General features: G+C 38.7%; 1 long non-coding RNA gene across 1 annotated transcript; it reads left to right on the top strand.

Annotated features, from left to right (window-relative positions):
• The first annotated feature begins 14,499 nt into the window (after window positions 1–14,499).
• Window positions 14,500–16,552, top strand: LOC117286878. Its single transcript, XR_004518023.1, has 3 exons — window positions 14,500–14,549; window positions 15,093–15,169; window positions 16,444–16,552. It is a non-coding gene; the product is annotated as an uncharacterized LOC117286878 (long non-coding RNA).
• Window positions 16,553–17,145: the final 593 nt, after the last annotated feature.

Raw genomic sequence — 17,145 nt, 5'->3', positions numbered from 1 at the left:
CTTTTTACAGAGTGCTGTAGTTTTCAGTGTAGAGATCTTTTGCTTCTTTTGTTAGATTGATTCCTAGAAACTTCATTTTTTTGGATGCTATTGTGAAGGGAATTCCCAAATTTCTGTCTCAGTGAGTCTGTTATTTGTGTACAAGAAGGCTATTGATTTTGGGGTGTTGGCCTTGTATCCAGCTACTCTGCTAAAAGTGTCAATTAAGTCTAGAAGTCTTTTGGTGGAGTTTTTTGGGTCTTCAATGTAGAGTATCATATCATCAACAAATAATGACAGTTTAACTTCTTCCTTTCCTATCTTTATTGCTTTAATTTCTTTCTCTTGTCTAACAGATGTGGCTAATGTTTCTAGAACTATATTGAAGAGGAGTGGTGATAGTGGACATCCTTGTCTTGTTCCTGATTTTAACGTGAAGGTTTTCAGTTTTTGGCCATTTAATATGATGTTGGCTGTTGGTTTTTCATAGATAGCCTTTTTATTAAGTTGAGGTATAGAACCATCTTTTCCAATTTTTTGCAGGGTTTTTATCATGAATGGGTGTTGAATTTTATCAAATGCTTTTTATGCATCTATTGAGAGGATCATATGGTTTTTGTCCTTGACTTTGTTAATATAATGTATTACATTTATTGACTTTTGCATGTTGAACCACCCTTGCATCTTTGGAATAAATCCGACTTGGTCAGCATGTATGATCTTCTTGATAATCCTCTGTATTCTGTTTACTAGTATCTTATTTAGGATTTTTGCATCTATATTCATTAAGGAGATTGGTCTGTAGTTCTCTTTTTTAGTTGCATCTTTCCCTGGTTTGGGAATCAAAGTGATACTTGCTTCCAGGAATGAATTCAGAAGTATAGCTTTCCTTTCAATTTCATTGAAATGTTTGAAGAGTAAAGGCAGTAGTTCTTCTCTAAATGTCTTGTAAAATTCAGCAGTGAATCAATCTATCAGGACCTGGGCTTTTCTTTGTTGGTAAATTTTATTTACATTTTCAATTTCACTTACTGTAATCAGGGTGTTTAAAATGTTTTTATCTTCTTTGTTCAACTTTGGTAATTCATAAGTACCTAAAAATCTGTCCATTTTTTCTGTGTTTTCTAATTTATCAGAGTACAGGTTCTCAAAGTAGGTATTGACTATCCTCTGGATTTCTGTTGTGACTTCACCTTTTTCATTCCTGATTACATGAATATAAGCCTTTTCTTTTTTTGATAAGATTAGCTAAGGATTTATTGATTTTATTTATTCTTTCAAAAAACCAACTCTTGGATTCATTTATTTTTTGTATCATTTTCTTAGTTTCCATTGCATTGATTTCTGCTCTAATCTTTATAATTTCCTCTCTTGTTCAAGCTTTGGGTTTTTCTTGCTCTTGTTTTTCTAGTAGTCTAAGATTCATCATTAGGTTGTTTATTTGAACTCTCTCTGTTTTCCTAGTGTGGGCATTCAGTGTTATAAATTTTCCATGTAGAACTGCTTTCATTGTTTCTCATAGATTCCTGTATGTTGTATTGGTAATTTCATTTATTTGTAAAAACTGTCTAATTTCTTCTTTAATTTCCTTTGTGATCCATTGATTTTTCAGGAGAGTGTTGTTCAATTTCCGTGTGTTTGTGAAGTTCCTATGGTTTCTTATGCTATTGATCTCCAGCTTGATTGCACTATGATCTGATAATATACAGGGGATAACTTCACTTCTTTTGCATTTATTCAGACCTGTTCTGTGAGCTAATATGTGATCTATCTTGGAGAATGACCCATGTGCAGCTGAAAAGAATGTACATTCTGATTTTTTGGGGTAGAACACTCTATAGATGTCTATGAAGTCCATGTGTTCAAAACTTGGTTGAGTTCTAGTATTTCATTGTTGATTTTCTGCCTAGATGATCTGTCTATTTATGAAAGTGGGGTATTTAGATCCCCCAGTACAACTGTATTAGTATTTATTTCATTTTTCATGTTACTTAATATTTGTTTTATATAGTTGGGGGCATTAATATTTGGTGCATATATGTTTATGATTTTCATCTCTTCCTCTTGAATTGTTCCCTTTACAAGAATGTAGTGGCCTTCTTTGTCTCTCTTAATGAGTTTTGGTTTGAAATTAACTTTGGGAATAAGATTGCTATTCCTGCTTTTTTATGGGCTCCTGTCGTGTGGAGAATTGTTTTCCATCCTTTCACTTTCAGTCTATGGGCTTCTTTTTGCACTAGGTGTGTTTCTTGTATACAACATATTGTTGGATTTTGCTTCTTAATCCATTCTGTCAGTCTATTTCTCTTGATTGATGAATTGAGGCCATTGACATTGATGGTGATAACTGATATGTACTGACTTATTATTGTCTTGTTATTGTCCTTTTGTTGACTTTTTGCTTTTTCCCCCTCTCTTTTTAGTTTCTTGCCCTGCCTATTTGATTTGGTTTCTTGGCCCTCATGGTGTTGTGACCTTCATTGTCTTTTTCTAGGTTATTGTTTAGAATTCCTTGTAGTGCTCGTTTGGTGTTCATGAAGTTTCTCAGGTGTTCTTTGTCATGGAAGTATTTTATTTTCCCACCCATTTTGAAAGAGAGTTTTGCAGGATATATCAGTCTATATTGGTGGTTGTTTTCTTTTTTTTTTTTTCAGCTTTAATTGAGTTTATTGGTACATTTTAGGGATACAGTACAGTTACATTCATTGTTGGGATCTTGTACCTCTACATGACAAGTCTTGATTCTCATTTTTTCCCCTTACCTCTGCCCTCCCTTCACCCCCTCCTCCCCTCCCTGTCTACAAACACTTTATTTTCATCTTTTCATTCTCTCACATTTTTTTCTTTTCCCTTTTTACTCTTCCCCTACCCATCCCATCTTCCCTACACCTTTAGCTCCTTTCTTCACATTTCTAAATGTCAGTAATCTTATTAGAATCTTATGCATTGTTGCAGATTATTTACACCAGGGAAGCTATTCGGTATTTACACATGTGTGACTTATTTATTTCACTTAGGAGTATATCTTCAATATGTACCCATTTTCCTATGAATGAATCTATTTTCTCGTTCTTTATGGTGGTTGTTTTCTTTTAGGACTTGAAATGCCTCACTCCAGGCTCTCCTTGACATAAGGGCTTGTGTTAAAAAGTCTGCTGTGATTCTGATGGGCTTTCCTTTGCATGTGATTTGTTTCTTTTCTCTTACTGCTTATAGTAGTTTGTTCTTCTGTTGGATTTCTGGGATCTTGATTACTATATGTCTATGTGTAGATTTTTTTTTAATCATAGTTAGTTGGAGTCCTATATGCCTCACTTCTCTGAATGTCAAAATCTTCCCTTCTGTTTGGGAAGTTTTCTGTCATTGATTCTGTGAATAGCTTTTTTAAGTCATTTGTATTTTCTCCTGCTACTTCATGGATTCCTATCAGTCTAATGTTATTCTTCTTGGCATCATCTAGGAGTTGTTCGACTGATTTCTCATGATCTTTTACTGTTTTTAAGAGGCCTCTCTTTTCACGGTCACTGACTGCAATCCTATCTTCTATATCTAAGATTCTATCTTTGCAATCTTTTATTCTATTGCGTACACTTTCAGTGGAGTTTTTAATCTCCTGGATATCTGTTTGAATCTGTTTTATGGATTCCATTTCTTTCCTCTGTTGGGCATTCATTGTTTCCATTTATTTTTTATGCTGGGCCTTCATGGCTTCTATCATGGTTCTGAGCTGATCTATTTTTTTTCTCAATTTCTGTTCTGGAGTCTCCAATTATGACTTTCATTTTTCTCACCATCTCTATGGTTATCTGGGAAATTATTTCTGTTTTGAATTTTTCTGGAACCTGATTGATTTATTTTGTTACTTCCTGTGCTATGGGTTCAGGGTGTCCTGCTGGTTCACTATCAGACTTTTCATCCTCATTTGCCCTACTGTTTGCCATTGGTGAACTGGAAGTATGTCTTTGTGTCTTGCTTAAGTGTTTTCTCATTTTTATTTTTGTTGTTGGGTTGTCCTTAGTTTAATTTCTGGGTTATTACTTAAATATTCCTGATATAGTTGCATCCTAGCTTTTGAGTCTCTAATGACTCATAGATGTTCTCATTTTCATAATATCAGAGAAAACAACTCATTAAATCAATCACAATCCTTTATCCCAATTGATACAATCAGCAGCACAGTAGGATCAAGCACAACTTGCACATTGGCCACTTGTGGTAGTCATCAATCTATCATCTTTAAACCATGTGAATTAAATTAATATCAAGAAGCAACCTAAAATGTTTGTAGTGAATATGCTTTTCAATATAGCATCTTTACCATTCAGGATGGGGGGGTTAGACAGAGTTAGGACGAGAGGAGTAGATAAGAGAAAGAATTGGAGAAGTTTTCAAGTGAAGCCAGAGGACATGGAATGACTATAAAATCTTCATGAAACTATTAAATTCAAAAGGGATAGACAGAGTGCAAGAATAAGGACAAGAATATATCCCTTTAACAGTATTAGGGACTCACTTTCCCTTGAAACTATTGATCCATGAGTGAAGTAAAATGACAGAAGAAAAGAACATAAAGAAAAAAGAAAAAATGATACAAGAAGAAATCTGAGTTAGGGCAGGAGCAGGAACAGAAAGAGACATGAGGAATAATATGGTGGAACAAGAGACTGAATTGGAGGAAGAGGACAGAAAAAAGAATTTGCAGAGTGGAATGAGGAAAAACAAAGAAAAAACTGAATTTGAAGGGACTCTTTCAGACTATATCTCTGCTGTCATAATATACCATTGTGCACAGCCATGTGCAGAACCAAGTCCCCTGATCTCAACTAGCCAATGGTAGAGCCCCATGACTCAGAATGAGCTCAGGCCACAAGGCCCAAATTGAGTTCCCTGACCTGCAGAGTTGAACTCCACACAGTTCTATTATAGGTTTCCCCTGTCCTTTCTTTAAAGATGTTTAAAGTTGGGAGCTCAGAAAAATACCCTTTATGACCACCTATGCCTCTGCAGAGTGGGTCCAAGGACTGGCACAATCAGGAGGTCTGAGAGTGGGGTGGGGGGGGTGTTCCAAGGCACAGCTACCTTCCTTGCTGGAGCTGGTGGCAGAGCAGGCAGGGGAGGGTGTAGCTACCTGGTCCCACCGAATGAGCCCAAGCAGGCCAGAGGGAGAGCAGATCTCAGAGCAGACTTCCAAATCTTGCCTTCCATCACTTGCATGCCATATTTTTAAACTTTCAGAGTCTACTTTTTCATATTAGATCTCTCCAAAGTGTCTGAATCAACATGTCTACTGGACAAAAAAAAAGTGAATCAGGAATTTGAGAGTTTGGGTGTTTTGTCTGTGTCACTAGGGATTTCCAATGGAACCTTAATCATCTTGACTTTTGGTGTCTCTAACTTTGAAATTGAACTAACACTGTACTTGTTCTGTAAATTATGAACTTGATCTGCTTCTGTCTTAGCATAAATTTTATAGTTATCTTCTTGTTCAGGAGTCATTTCTTCCCTTGTCTCATTAGTGTAAAAACAATCCCATGCTACAAAAAACACAGGGAGTTTGGGATTGGACAGAACTGGCTTTAAATCTAGGGCTTGCCATTTACTAGTTTGCAACCTTGGTCAAAGCACTTAGCATCTTTGAGCTTCGATTTCTTCATTTACAAACTGAAGACAATAGTGTTAGTGACAAGAATTAAAATAAAATAAGCCTAGCATACATTTAAGAAAATTAATTTCCAGGGCTGGGGATTTAGGTCAGTGGTTCCGGTGCCTGCTTTGCAAGTGCAAGGACCTGAGTTCGATCTCTGGTACAAAAAAAAGAAAAAAAAGAAAAGAAAAGAAAATTAAGTTCCTTATTATATTACATAGAATAGTACAATCAATAGTTTCTGATGGGTTGGAGAAAAAGTGCCTCCTGCTTCACTGAGATTTTTAGAATTTTTTTTAAAAGAAAGATGACTAAACTTCTTGGTTCGTGTGTAATGAATGGAGTGATTTTTTAATCTTCTCCTGTATTTCTTCAGTTCATCCATTTATTAATTTATCTTCCAGATATATACCAATTTTCTGATATGTTTTGGAAATATTTGAGAAAAATTGATGTGGTGAAATAGGTGCAGGAGAGGTTTGCCTTGAAGTTATACTAATACTAGGGAGTGTAGCCTTTTCTTTATTAACTAGATATAAAACAAAATATAAGTTTTAAGAGTGTAGGAGACACTAGCACAAATTTGGAGTGGCTACCTGGGTTGAGAAGGGGCAAACCACTGATTTACATCATGCACATTCAAGAATGAGTCTTGTTACCTTTGGTCAGTGTCCTCAGCCTTTCTCTGCCTGGTGAGAGATTTTGGTGCTGAGTTAAGTTCTAACAAAATGCAGTAGAGTCAGGAAGGATATTCTTTTATTTTCAGTGTAGTAGCCACCAAAGTTAATCATCAACATAGTCATATCATATAATTCCGAATCATCATTCAAATAGATTATGATCCTCTCAGCTATGGCTTTGCATTGTTCAGCATTTGGAGATGCTGCTGAACCATTCTGAAGATGACCCTATTGAAGGTGATTAAAGTCTTTTGGTGAGAATGGCTGAAATGGCCAGTAGGAAATGAAAGATGATACCTTGTGCACAGGTAGGACTTGTCCCTTGCTGCCCATCTGTTGTTGCTATTCCTCAGAAGAAGCCCTTGGGCCTTTGGTAGTATAAGATCATGTTTTTTTTGCTCTCCTATGAAACAAGTCCATTGACCATCATGGTTCTTGGTCAGAGAAGTGCTGGCAGTGCCTTTGCTTAGGCCTCTAAGAATCTCTCTCTCTCTCTCTCTCTCTCTCTGGTATTCTAAATAAATGTCTTTAAATCCTTACTTTTATTTATTTATTTATTTATTTTTTGGTATTAGGGATTGAACTTGAAACTTTGAGCTTGCAATGCGGGCAGCTGAACCACTGAGCTAAATCCCCGGCCCCTAAGTCCCTACTTTTAAAAGGACAGATAATGTCTTCCATAACTGAGAACATTTTTCAGGCCAGTCAAGTCACAGGGCCTATTTAGGCTGAGATGTGAGATGCAGAGACTCTTTATGAGAACTAGTTCTGTCATTCCCTCTTGCCTTTTAAAGTTATTAGCAGCCAGTTAAATCATGTGGAATGTCCTGCCAGTGACTCAGCTAGGTTTCATTGTTTTGCTCACTTTGCTTTTCATTTTTCAGCTTCTTCATATTCCAATTATTTAAAATCCTTCTGAAACAGGCATGTTTCTGTCTATTGATATCATACACCACATACATACACACACACGGTCCCTTGGATCTAGAGAATGATCATTCCAAAAGCAGACATAGATCATATTGGAAATAACAGAAAGCCTGGGAAAGGGTCACAACCTTTAAAATTTTTGTATGTGTCTTTAGTTCCTGAATGTTAGGAAGCTTCAAACTATCAGGGTGGGAGAAACTGGCTGAGGATGAGCAAAAGTGAAAGATGCACATTGAAGTGGAACAGGCAGGGTTTAAATCTTGGCTATCTGTTTAGCTATTGCCTAGAACTGTCTCCTACTGCAAAGGCAGAGCTGGGACAGAAGCACTGTGGTCCATGAAGTCTGAAGCATGGACCATCAGGTCCTTAACCGAAAATCTTATTCAACCCCAGTCTAAAAGATTTGTATTATTCAAGCTCTAAATCTCTAATTACCCTAGATCAGGGCTGGCAAACCTCTTAGAGCTTTCAAAGATACAAATAGCCAGCTATACCATGTGGGCCACAAGCTTGCCACCACTGCCCTAGAGCTTGAACTAATGTTTTACTTTAAGCACACTGTGGGGAGTACATGTTTCTTGGTGTCTCATACATTGGCTAAGTTCTAGCTTTCTCTCTAAAGATCAAGGTACATGTACCTGAAAACAAGATAGACGATGGTGGAAAGATGAAGACTTGGAGGAGGTGGAAGAAAAGAGAGAAAAGGCTGCTAAGCACACACTCAGCTGAGTTCAGAATTCTCCAGGGGCAGAGTCTGAAATGAGTTGTGTAATGGGGAAGCTACCACTCAGCAATGTTAATGGAATGAGGATGGACCAGCTGGTTGGCAGAGGGGGTTTCCCCTTTGGGGGATGCTGCTGTGATTCATAATGTGCACCGATACAAAGAAGTTCTCAGCAGTAAGTGGAAGGAGGGGACAGGGAGAGAAATGGAGAAGGAAAGGAGAAAAGAGATGGATAGTCCGGTTAAGACACCAAAGTGCATGAGCATTTACCACAACAGGGCTTTGTACTAGGCATTATGGGATACAAAGAAGAGCATATCCTTCCCTATCCTGGAAATTTAGCTTTAAGCCAGAGGCTTGAGGACTAGGGCACAGCTTTCTGAAGAAAGAGAAAAGGTACTCTAAGGAAGAGTAGAGCAAGATGGATAAAACAGGTGTGAAGAAAAATATACATAAAATTGGGGATGTAGCTAAGTGATGCCATGATTGCCTGGCAAGCGCAAGGTCCTGAGTTCAATGCCCCATACCCCCCCAAAAAAATTGCAAACATATAATATATATATATATATATATATATATATATATGTAAAACTGACATATATGGTGTGTCTGTGTATGCATATATAGGGTACATAAGGCTACTAATTTGAAATATGTTTGCAAATTAGCAAACATATTTTAATTATATATGGGAAAATATACCCATAAACACACATATATATGAATATACATATATATATATACATATATATCCATATGAATATGTATGAATATATGAAATATCATCCAAGTTTTATAAGATATTACCTCTGAAGATATGTTTATGTATGATCTATGATAAGCCTTTTTAAACAGTGTATCCTAAAGTTTCTTTAAAACGACAGTATTCATTCCTGTTTTTAAAATTCTGGTTATAAATGTGGCATTCAATCTTTTTAAAAATGCATGTAAAATTATATAAGAATACATGAATATATTCCAGTTTTGAAAATGTCAAACAACACAGTAAGTATAAATAGCATAAAATAAATATAGGACACATATTTTATATCATTTAATATACATTGTATAAATAGAAATATGCAGTAGAAAATAAAATCTTCATCATTTTTTTCCAGAGGAAAACAACCAGCTCTTCCCTCCCTCACCTTTCTTAAACACAACCTAGATATTGTCACATATAGCAGTGGACTTAGGATCTGAACACAGTTAATAACTACCTATCATCTCAGCTTAGAGGACTAAGCATAAGTCAGGAAGCCACAGATCACAGAGGAGGTGGGGTGTTGGCATCAGGAGCTGCCCCTGGTGGGGAGAGGCACCCAGCAGCTGAGCTAGCATAGCTTTAGCCCAGAAGTCTAAAGCTCCGCCCAGGGAGTTGCATTCTCCACAGAGTGGGAGGAAGATGATGTAAGGCACAGAGAGCTGGAACATGGTGCTCAACTCTGGCATTTACAGGCTGACTGTGGGTCTGAGGAAATGGAGTCTGTAGGAGTGAAAATCTGTTCTCAAACTGGTGGGTGTGAATTGAAGTGAAATTGCACATTGCATTAGACCTGATCTGTTTGTATAAAGCTCTGACAGAACCAGTGCTTTTCCATCGGTAAGCAATGCTTACAGAAAGCTTTCCTTCTTTCTCATTTATTCTTCTGCTTTGCATTTTCAGAGCTCATAAGGAGAGATGTCTGCCAGATCAATCTCTCCTGAGTGTTTTGCTATTGCCTGTGAAAAACATTTCAGGTGGGTGGATAAGAATCTGTGTGTGTAGGTGATCTCTCTGAGGACACTCGAAATTTCTCTGCCTACTAATTACATCCCTTGGAAGATGTGGATTTGGTAATGAGACTCTTATCCTTGTCTGTCCCCTGGTCTCTGCATGCGCATCCGGTACATAGCCAATTTCTCCATGCTTCATTCAACTTGAATACGAAATGAATGTAGAAAAATTGGTCTTGTGATAGACTTTTCCAGATGTTTTTATTTCATTATACATCACTAAGAGAGAATAGGATAACTTTAAAGGGTGAAGACATATAGAGGTTTGTGAGAGTTTTGGGGAAAACATAAGTGATTAGGTGGGAAGGGCTATAGAACTACAAAGCATTCGCTTGTGCTTTGCTAGCACTAAGAAAAATCTAGTTTTGTTTCTACCATGGGGTATTTTAAAATTTACTGCTTCAGCTGATATCTTCTAGTGCCAGAGATCAGACTATAGTAGTTCTTTTCAAGAATCAACTAACTCTTTGGATTTTAAGGTAGACACAGGTGAGCAGCAACAGAGTAAAATAAGAATGTTGGCTCTCCCAGACCTGCCGACTGGCCCTGTATCCACACAGATCCATCATATTTTTAAACCCTATTGGGCAGCTGCCCCCATCCCCATCAGAAAGTAGTGTGGTGCAATGATAAAGAGCGTGGGCTTGGTGGGACTTGGTGGTTCACCTCTGCCATTTCTGCAACTCAGGAGGTAGATGTAGGAAGACTGAGAATGCAAGGCCAGCATGGGTGACTTAACCAGACACCATCTAAGAGAAAGTTAAACAAAGTGCATGGGCTTTGAGCACAGGCTGAAGTCTGAGTGCCTGTTACTTTTTTCCCTTTAGCAAGTTCCCCAGCCTCATAGAGTGTTTTCTCACCGAATAAACGGAGTGGTAACACTGACCTCAGAACTGCTCAAGGATGAAATAAAATACATTCAGAGTCCTCAAAGCAATGCCAGGGTTTAGAGAAGCATCGCACATCTTTTATCAAAGACAAAGGCATTGCTCCCCTTTGTTTCTGGCTATCTTTGTGCTATTCTGTGAAATGTTCCTTCACATCCCTGTCCAGTCAGTAAACCTCTACTTCTGAGTTTTTCTCTGCTCTTTTATTATATATTCATTCCTGCTCAGACAGTAAAGACACACAGTTGTGGATTTTTTTTGTTTTGTTTTTATAAATATTAGAGATTATGCCCCTAGACTCCTGACAGAACAATAAAAGAATTTTATGTATATCTCAAAGGGCAAAGTTTCAGAGATGGAAACTGAGAACCAGGAAGATAGAACAACTTTTCAAAGCACACAAGGCCTTCTTTTTTTTTTTCTTTTATTGAGTTTATTGGTACATTTTAGGTATACAGTACAGTTACATTCATTATTGGGACCTTGTACCTTAAATGACAGGTGGTCTTGGTTCTTATTTTTTCCCCTTGTCCCTGCCTCACAAGGACTCCCTTTGCTGAAGCTGGAGCAGGCATCCCTCTGGCTGGCAGCAGGATCCTATTTTGCCTCCTCAGGGTCCTTCCCCTGCTACCCTCTCTGATCCTACCCTCTCTGCTCACTCATTCAGACCATGAGTTTGCATCATCTTTGCTTTGGGGCTGATCTAGGGGAAACTAGACTCCCCAGGGGGCCTGGACCAATTCCACCACCCCACAAAATGGTGCTGCCTTGTCCTTTGGTGTCTTGGGGATACAAAAGAAGCAAGAAGCCTGTGTGCTGTGTGCCATGTGGCCAAGCTCCTCAGCCATGAACACTCTGGGACACGGTGAGCCCTTGGCAAACATCTGGCTTGGCCTGCAGCTCGCTGCTCTGCTGGTGCCATGTTCTATTTGCCAGTGTCCCGAACAAAGAGGGATTCATGGCTGCTTCTGGACCTGCCAGTCAAGATTTAAACTTTCCATCCTGTGTGAGCAAGCCTGGGTCTCACAGCTCCCTTGTACATTCAAATAGCTGAGTGATTAAATATTCATGCGTTGCTTATTTCAGTGTATTTAATTTATTATGTATCACTTTTCTTGGGTTTTATATAAACCTGCCTGAGGACTTTTTTTTTGCAGTTTAAATTCTGGCAGAATGTTCCCCTTTCCTTGGCAAAGTGTTGATGAGCTAAAGAAAGTGTGCTGAGCTAAGAAGATAGGTTATTTTTTTTTTACAGATTGCTCTTGAACACTAATAAATATGATATTATAGTCATTATCACCATCATTAATTAGACTTTACTGATCATTAATGTGATGCCCAACGTGAGGTGTCATTAAAACATCTGCATCATTTTATTCCCAAGGCTTGAAACCCTTGTCCTCAGCTTCCCTGTTTGTACAGGATGGCAAAAGTCAGGAGAGTTTGCTGTCTTCTTTTCTACCCCTTTTCCTGCTGATGCAGAAATTCTCATCCTCCTTCTCCTGTTTTCTGCACAGGGTCCATCTTCACCACATTCTTGTGAAGGGCTCAGTTGGGAAGATCATGAGCTTTTTGTGAGCTGGCTCCACAGTCCCATTCCTTCTGACTTGTGCAGATAGACCTCAGGGCTGGGCAGGACAGCCTCCCAGCTCGTGTGGATACACAGGAGAGTTTTCTTTTCTGTTGTCTAAGACGAAAGGACAAATGACACTTGGTTAGAATTCAAGAGGGTCTTTACAGGTAATCTTTTAACTGCAGCTCCCATTTTTCTCTTTATATAAGTCACAAGGCCTGTTGTACCCTCTTTCAAAATATGAATAATGATGCCTTCATTATCAAGAACTAATTAAAAACGACAGACTTTGTCCCCCGCCCCCGCCCCCATCATCAACTTGCACACCCTCTTGCCACCACCCACACGGCATCTGCTCAAGCCTAAAAATGAGTTTCAGTATTAGCCTAGGAAAGTCACAAAACAAAGTTGAAAATTTAAATTAGCTGCCAAGGAAGAAATCATACGTCAGTCCTCTGCTCAAACACATTGCATAAACAAGAAGAGAAGGAAGAAAAAAAAGAGAAACAGCAGAAGAAGGAAGAGAAGGAGGCAGAAAAGGAACAAGAGAAGAATGAAGAGACAAGAAGAAAGGAAGGAAAGAAGAAGGGAGAGAGGAAGGGAAGAGAGAGGCAGGGCAAACAGAAATGTGCACAACAATTGAAGGAAATTTTCAGTTTCCATGGGGCATAGGGTTCTACTAATTGACATCTACTTTTAAAATAGGAACAAGTAACTTAAAGATAATTTATTTCCAAAATAATTTATAAACTTAATGCACTTCTTCCTAAATGAATTGTTTTAGAGAACTTTCAAAAAGTTATTTTCTGTTTTCAGTTAAGTGGAAGATTAATTAAGAATAGTAAATATATTTTTGAAAAACATTAATAAAGGGATACCTGCATTTCCAGATAGGAAATTAAAAAGTCATAATGATTTACATATTTACTGACACAAAAATAGCCTGATAAATAAGGAGAAAAAAGCTCAGAAACAAAGAGTTATATATCTGATATTTCAGACAAATAAAAAAAACATGGATTCCTTATTGTTTTAGGGAAACTCTATGGTAAGGAATTGTATGACTTTCCACCAATTTGGTGGTTTGGAGAGGCAGAAATGATTTTCCCACAGATCTGGAGGTCTGAAGTCAGTTTCACTAAAAGGAGATCTGTGTGGGCTGAGCCAGTCCCTGCCCCCCTCCAACCTGAAAGTGAGCATCTACCCCTTGTCTCTGTCAGGCTCAGGTGGCACTGCTGTTCTGTGGTTGTGGTGACATTGTGCCAGTCTTGGCCCCCACCTTCATATGACTGTCTCTTTCATATCTGTCAACCCTCCCCGATCTTCTCTTATAAGGGCAGTGTGATTGGGCTTATGCACTAGCCAGATGATCCAGGACAATCTTCCCACGTCAAGATCTTTAGCTTAATCTAAATTGTCAGGGTCTCTTTTACGCATAAGGTTATATTACAGCTTCAAGTGACTAGGACTTGATATCTATGAATGGGTGTGATTCGTCCTACTGCAGTGGTAAGTTAGATTCTTATCTCACCTTTACGTCAAATTAATCTATAATATATTAAATACTTAAAGAGGAGATATAAAAGCAAATAGTAATCTGATCACAAAGATTGCCTTTTGAAATATAAAAGAAAAGGAAAAGGTTGCTGGTTTTGCTTGTATAAAAATTTGGCCCTGCTTAGGTCCAAAATACTATAAACAAAATGACAAAGAAATGACAAGTTAGAAAAGTATTTGTAAAAGACAAAAGTTTGTGCCACTACTTTATGAGGGGCTCCTATAAGTCAGAAAAAGAAAAACACTGCAGTAGAAAAATGGCCCTAGAACAGGGACAAGCATTTCATAAAAGAAGAAAACGTAAAAAAAGAACAGTAGTCATAAAAATTTAACTTTGTAGCAATAAACGCAAATTGAATGTTAATAATATATTACTTTTTGGAAAAATGATGTAAATTACAATACTTAACAGTGGCAAGTAAATGAAGAGGTTGACACTTTTATACTATAAGTGGCATGTTAATGGTGCAGGCTTTCTCAAGGCCAGTTTTGCAATATGTATGAAAGACCTAAAACTATATTCTTTTTTAATCTGAAATGATGATTTTAAATTATGGCAATAAGTGAGTAACAACACAAACAGAATTGGACATGCGCATTTTTTATAAATTCATTAAAACTTGGAAACATTACAAATGGTCTAACGTCCACAGTAGAAGATGGTTAAATAAATTGTAATGTAGCTGTAGGATGGGACACATAGCAGGCTGTATAAATTCTGTCTGATGAGACAGAGAATGCTCACAAGATGTACTTATATCAAAACGCTAGCAACAAGACCATCTGCATATCTGGACTGGTGAGTGTGTGTGTGTGTGTGTGTGTGTCTTGTGCATGCGTTTGTGTGCGTGTGTATATGTGCTTGCATGAGTATGTGTATGTGTGTGTATCTGAAACAATAAGTGAAATGTTAATAGAGGTCCTCACTGGAGTTAAGATTATGGGTACTTCTTTACTATAAAATTTTAAATTTTTTATAACAACTATGTATTACTTTTGCAATTTGGAAAGAAGAAAAATAAATTTATGTATTTAAAAATTATCTCCAGAATAAAGTCAAATCTTCAAACTATGGCAACTACTGGCCCTGTACAGTCTATTTTCAAATACATTTTCATTTTTAACTCCCTTGACTACCCAGCCGATGTTGCTATAGTAACACTGAATTTCTTGGTCTTCTCTGTGTTTTAAAAGTCTATGTCTTTATTCATGTTGTTCCTTCTGGCCCAAATCCCTAGGGACCCCACACCATTAAAGCCCATCTCTCCAAGGCAGGCAGAGATCAGGATGCCTAGCCCCAATCCTGGGCAGAATAAGTTACTTCCTTTCTTTGCCCTTACAGCTTACCACACTGATTGCCTCCTGCTGTGTTCCTGTGTCACGGTTCTGAACTTTCACCGGACTGTGAGCTCAGGGCAGGTGAGTTAGAGTCCATGGGCACTTCAGCACCAAGCCCAGGTTGGGGGTGAGACTGACCCCCCAAACAGCCTAAAGAGCTAAAGTTACCATAGGCCCTATTGCTAGGAAGGAAAGTAAGGGATGAGAGGCCCAAAGATGAGGGTCAAGCTTGATCTTTTAGGGATGGTCAAATGAAGTTTTACATTGGACATAGTTATTTCAACCTACAGATGAAGTTAAATCAATACATCTCAACTTGGTTTGAGTTGCCTGCTATTTCAGGATGTTTTGGTGTGAGGAAAACTGTTTGTTGTTGTTGTTCTTGAGCTGATAATTGGTGTGTTAAATGGTGCGGTTTTGTTTAGCATATGCTGGTTGTGTTTCAAAATAATCTCACCTCTTTACAACATCTGATTTCTGAGTTGTGCTGAATCATTTGCTTTGAAGGTAATTAGAAACAGTTGGGGAGCAAGTATGTTCCCTACTGAGGCCTTTCCCTGAAAGGCAGAGAATCGATGAAAAACAGGAGTCACATCCAGGACAAGCTGATGGGTCTTGGTCTGGTCAGATCCCCTTTGAGTCATAACCTACATGTGTTGTTTGTTTGCTAATAAGAAAAAGAAAATAGTTTTTGTGGGATTTGGATGACATCAGTTGCTGGGTCTGACACATTAGAGAAGAGAGGGCAGCTGTGTTCAAGGAGCGGGTGGAGCAGCAACAGAGCCGAGCACTTACCCAGGGAGGAGAGTAGCTGCACCATTTACTCCCGGGAACCTGTGAGAATGAGTCTAGGTCCCCACCATGGTCGCAAAAGAAATCACTGTTCACTTAGAATGAAAGGGACAAATTCCTAGACCCCAAATGTCATTGCTATAGGGGTAAAATGAAGGCTCTGGGTGGGTGTGCAGTTTTGGCTTTCAGGAGCTAGTGTTGCACATTGCACAGCGGGGCTTGTATACGTTAGGATGGAGGAGCAGGGGAAGAGTTTTAGTTTTCCAATTTTTTTTTCTCCCATTTTCTTCCTCCTCTACAAGCCTAAATCCCCTCTTCCCACAAAAGGAGAAGAAGGCAGAAATGGGTTTGCCTGTGTATGTCCAGAGGCAGGAAAATACAGAAGAGAGTTGAGTGGATGTCCAGCCCAGCCTGAGATTGTGCTGGCTTGGGAACTAAGCAGCCAGGCCTTGAGCAAGTCGCAAACTCCAGGGCTCCCGTTAGTTCTTGATAAGATGTTTGGTAAAAAATGAAATCATTGTTTCCAAACTTTATTTAGCATAAGAATCTCCTTTTTCTCAAAGAAAATATTACGTGGAATGACGCCTTCTCTACTAAACAAGATGCTGACAACAGTGCTATTCTGGCTGAAGTAGAGACGGTGGCTCACGGCCTGCCAGCTGCCTGTCCCTGACTCCTGGAACCAGGCCTTTGGGCATGTTGGCGTGCAACAGATTTGTCCTTTTCCTGCTCCTTCCTCCTTATAGTCACATATATACATAGGAAATAAAATTGCTTTGTGGCTCATCTCAGTCAGTCCAGTATGTACGATAATTTTAAAGTAACTTACCTGTTTTCAAAATAAAAACAAGTCAAACAAAACACTCATGCCTGCAACCCTGAGCAATACTCTACATAAAGGACATTGCATCTATTAGAAGCATGGCTTCTCTCCCTGTCTCCTCTTCCTTCACCCCCTTGCACACACGGTGGCTGCTTCCCAAGTCCTTGCCTCTCTGTCCCCTCAGTTACAGAGGTGCCGCCCTCCCTCCTCAAATCTCCTATGAGATTTATCCTCATCTCTCTGTCCCGTCTCCCTCGCCCATATCCAGTGAGAACCTGCCAGCTTCTTATTCTTCGCCAGTTCTGTTTTACACACTATGACCCCACGACCCCTGTAATAGTCCAAGGCAGAACAGCAGAGTTGGAGCTCTGTGGGCTTCTTCCCTTAAAGGTGTGGTGAGGAGAAGACTGCACATCCTTACAGGGGGTGGGGTATTTTTCCA

This window comes from Fukomys damarensis, unplaced genomic scaffold (assembly GCF_012274545.1).
Source record: "Fukomys damarensis isolate Sample0158 unplaced genomic scaffold, DMR_v1.0_HiC HiC_scaffold_1, whole genome shotgun sequence".
NCBI lineage: Eukaryota > Metazoa > Chordata > Mammalia > Rodentia > Bathyergidae > Fukomys > Fukomys damarensis.
This window is presented reverse-complemented; position numbering and strand designations above follow the sequence as displayed.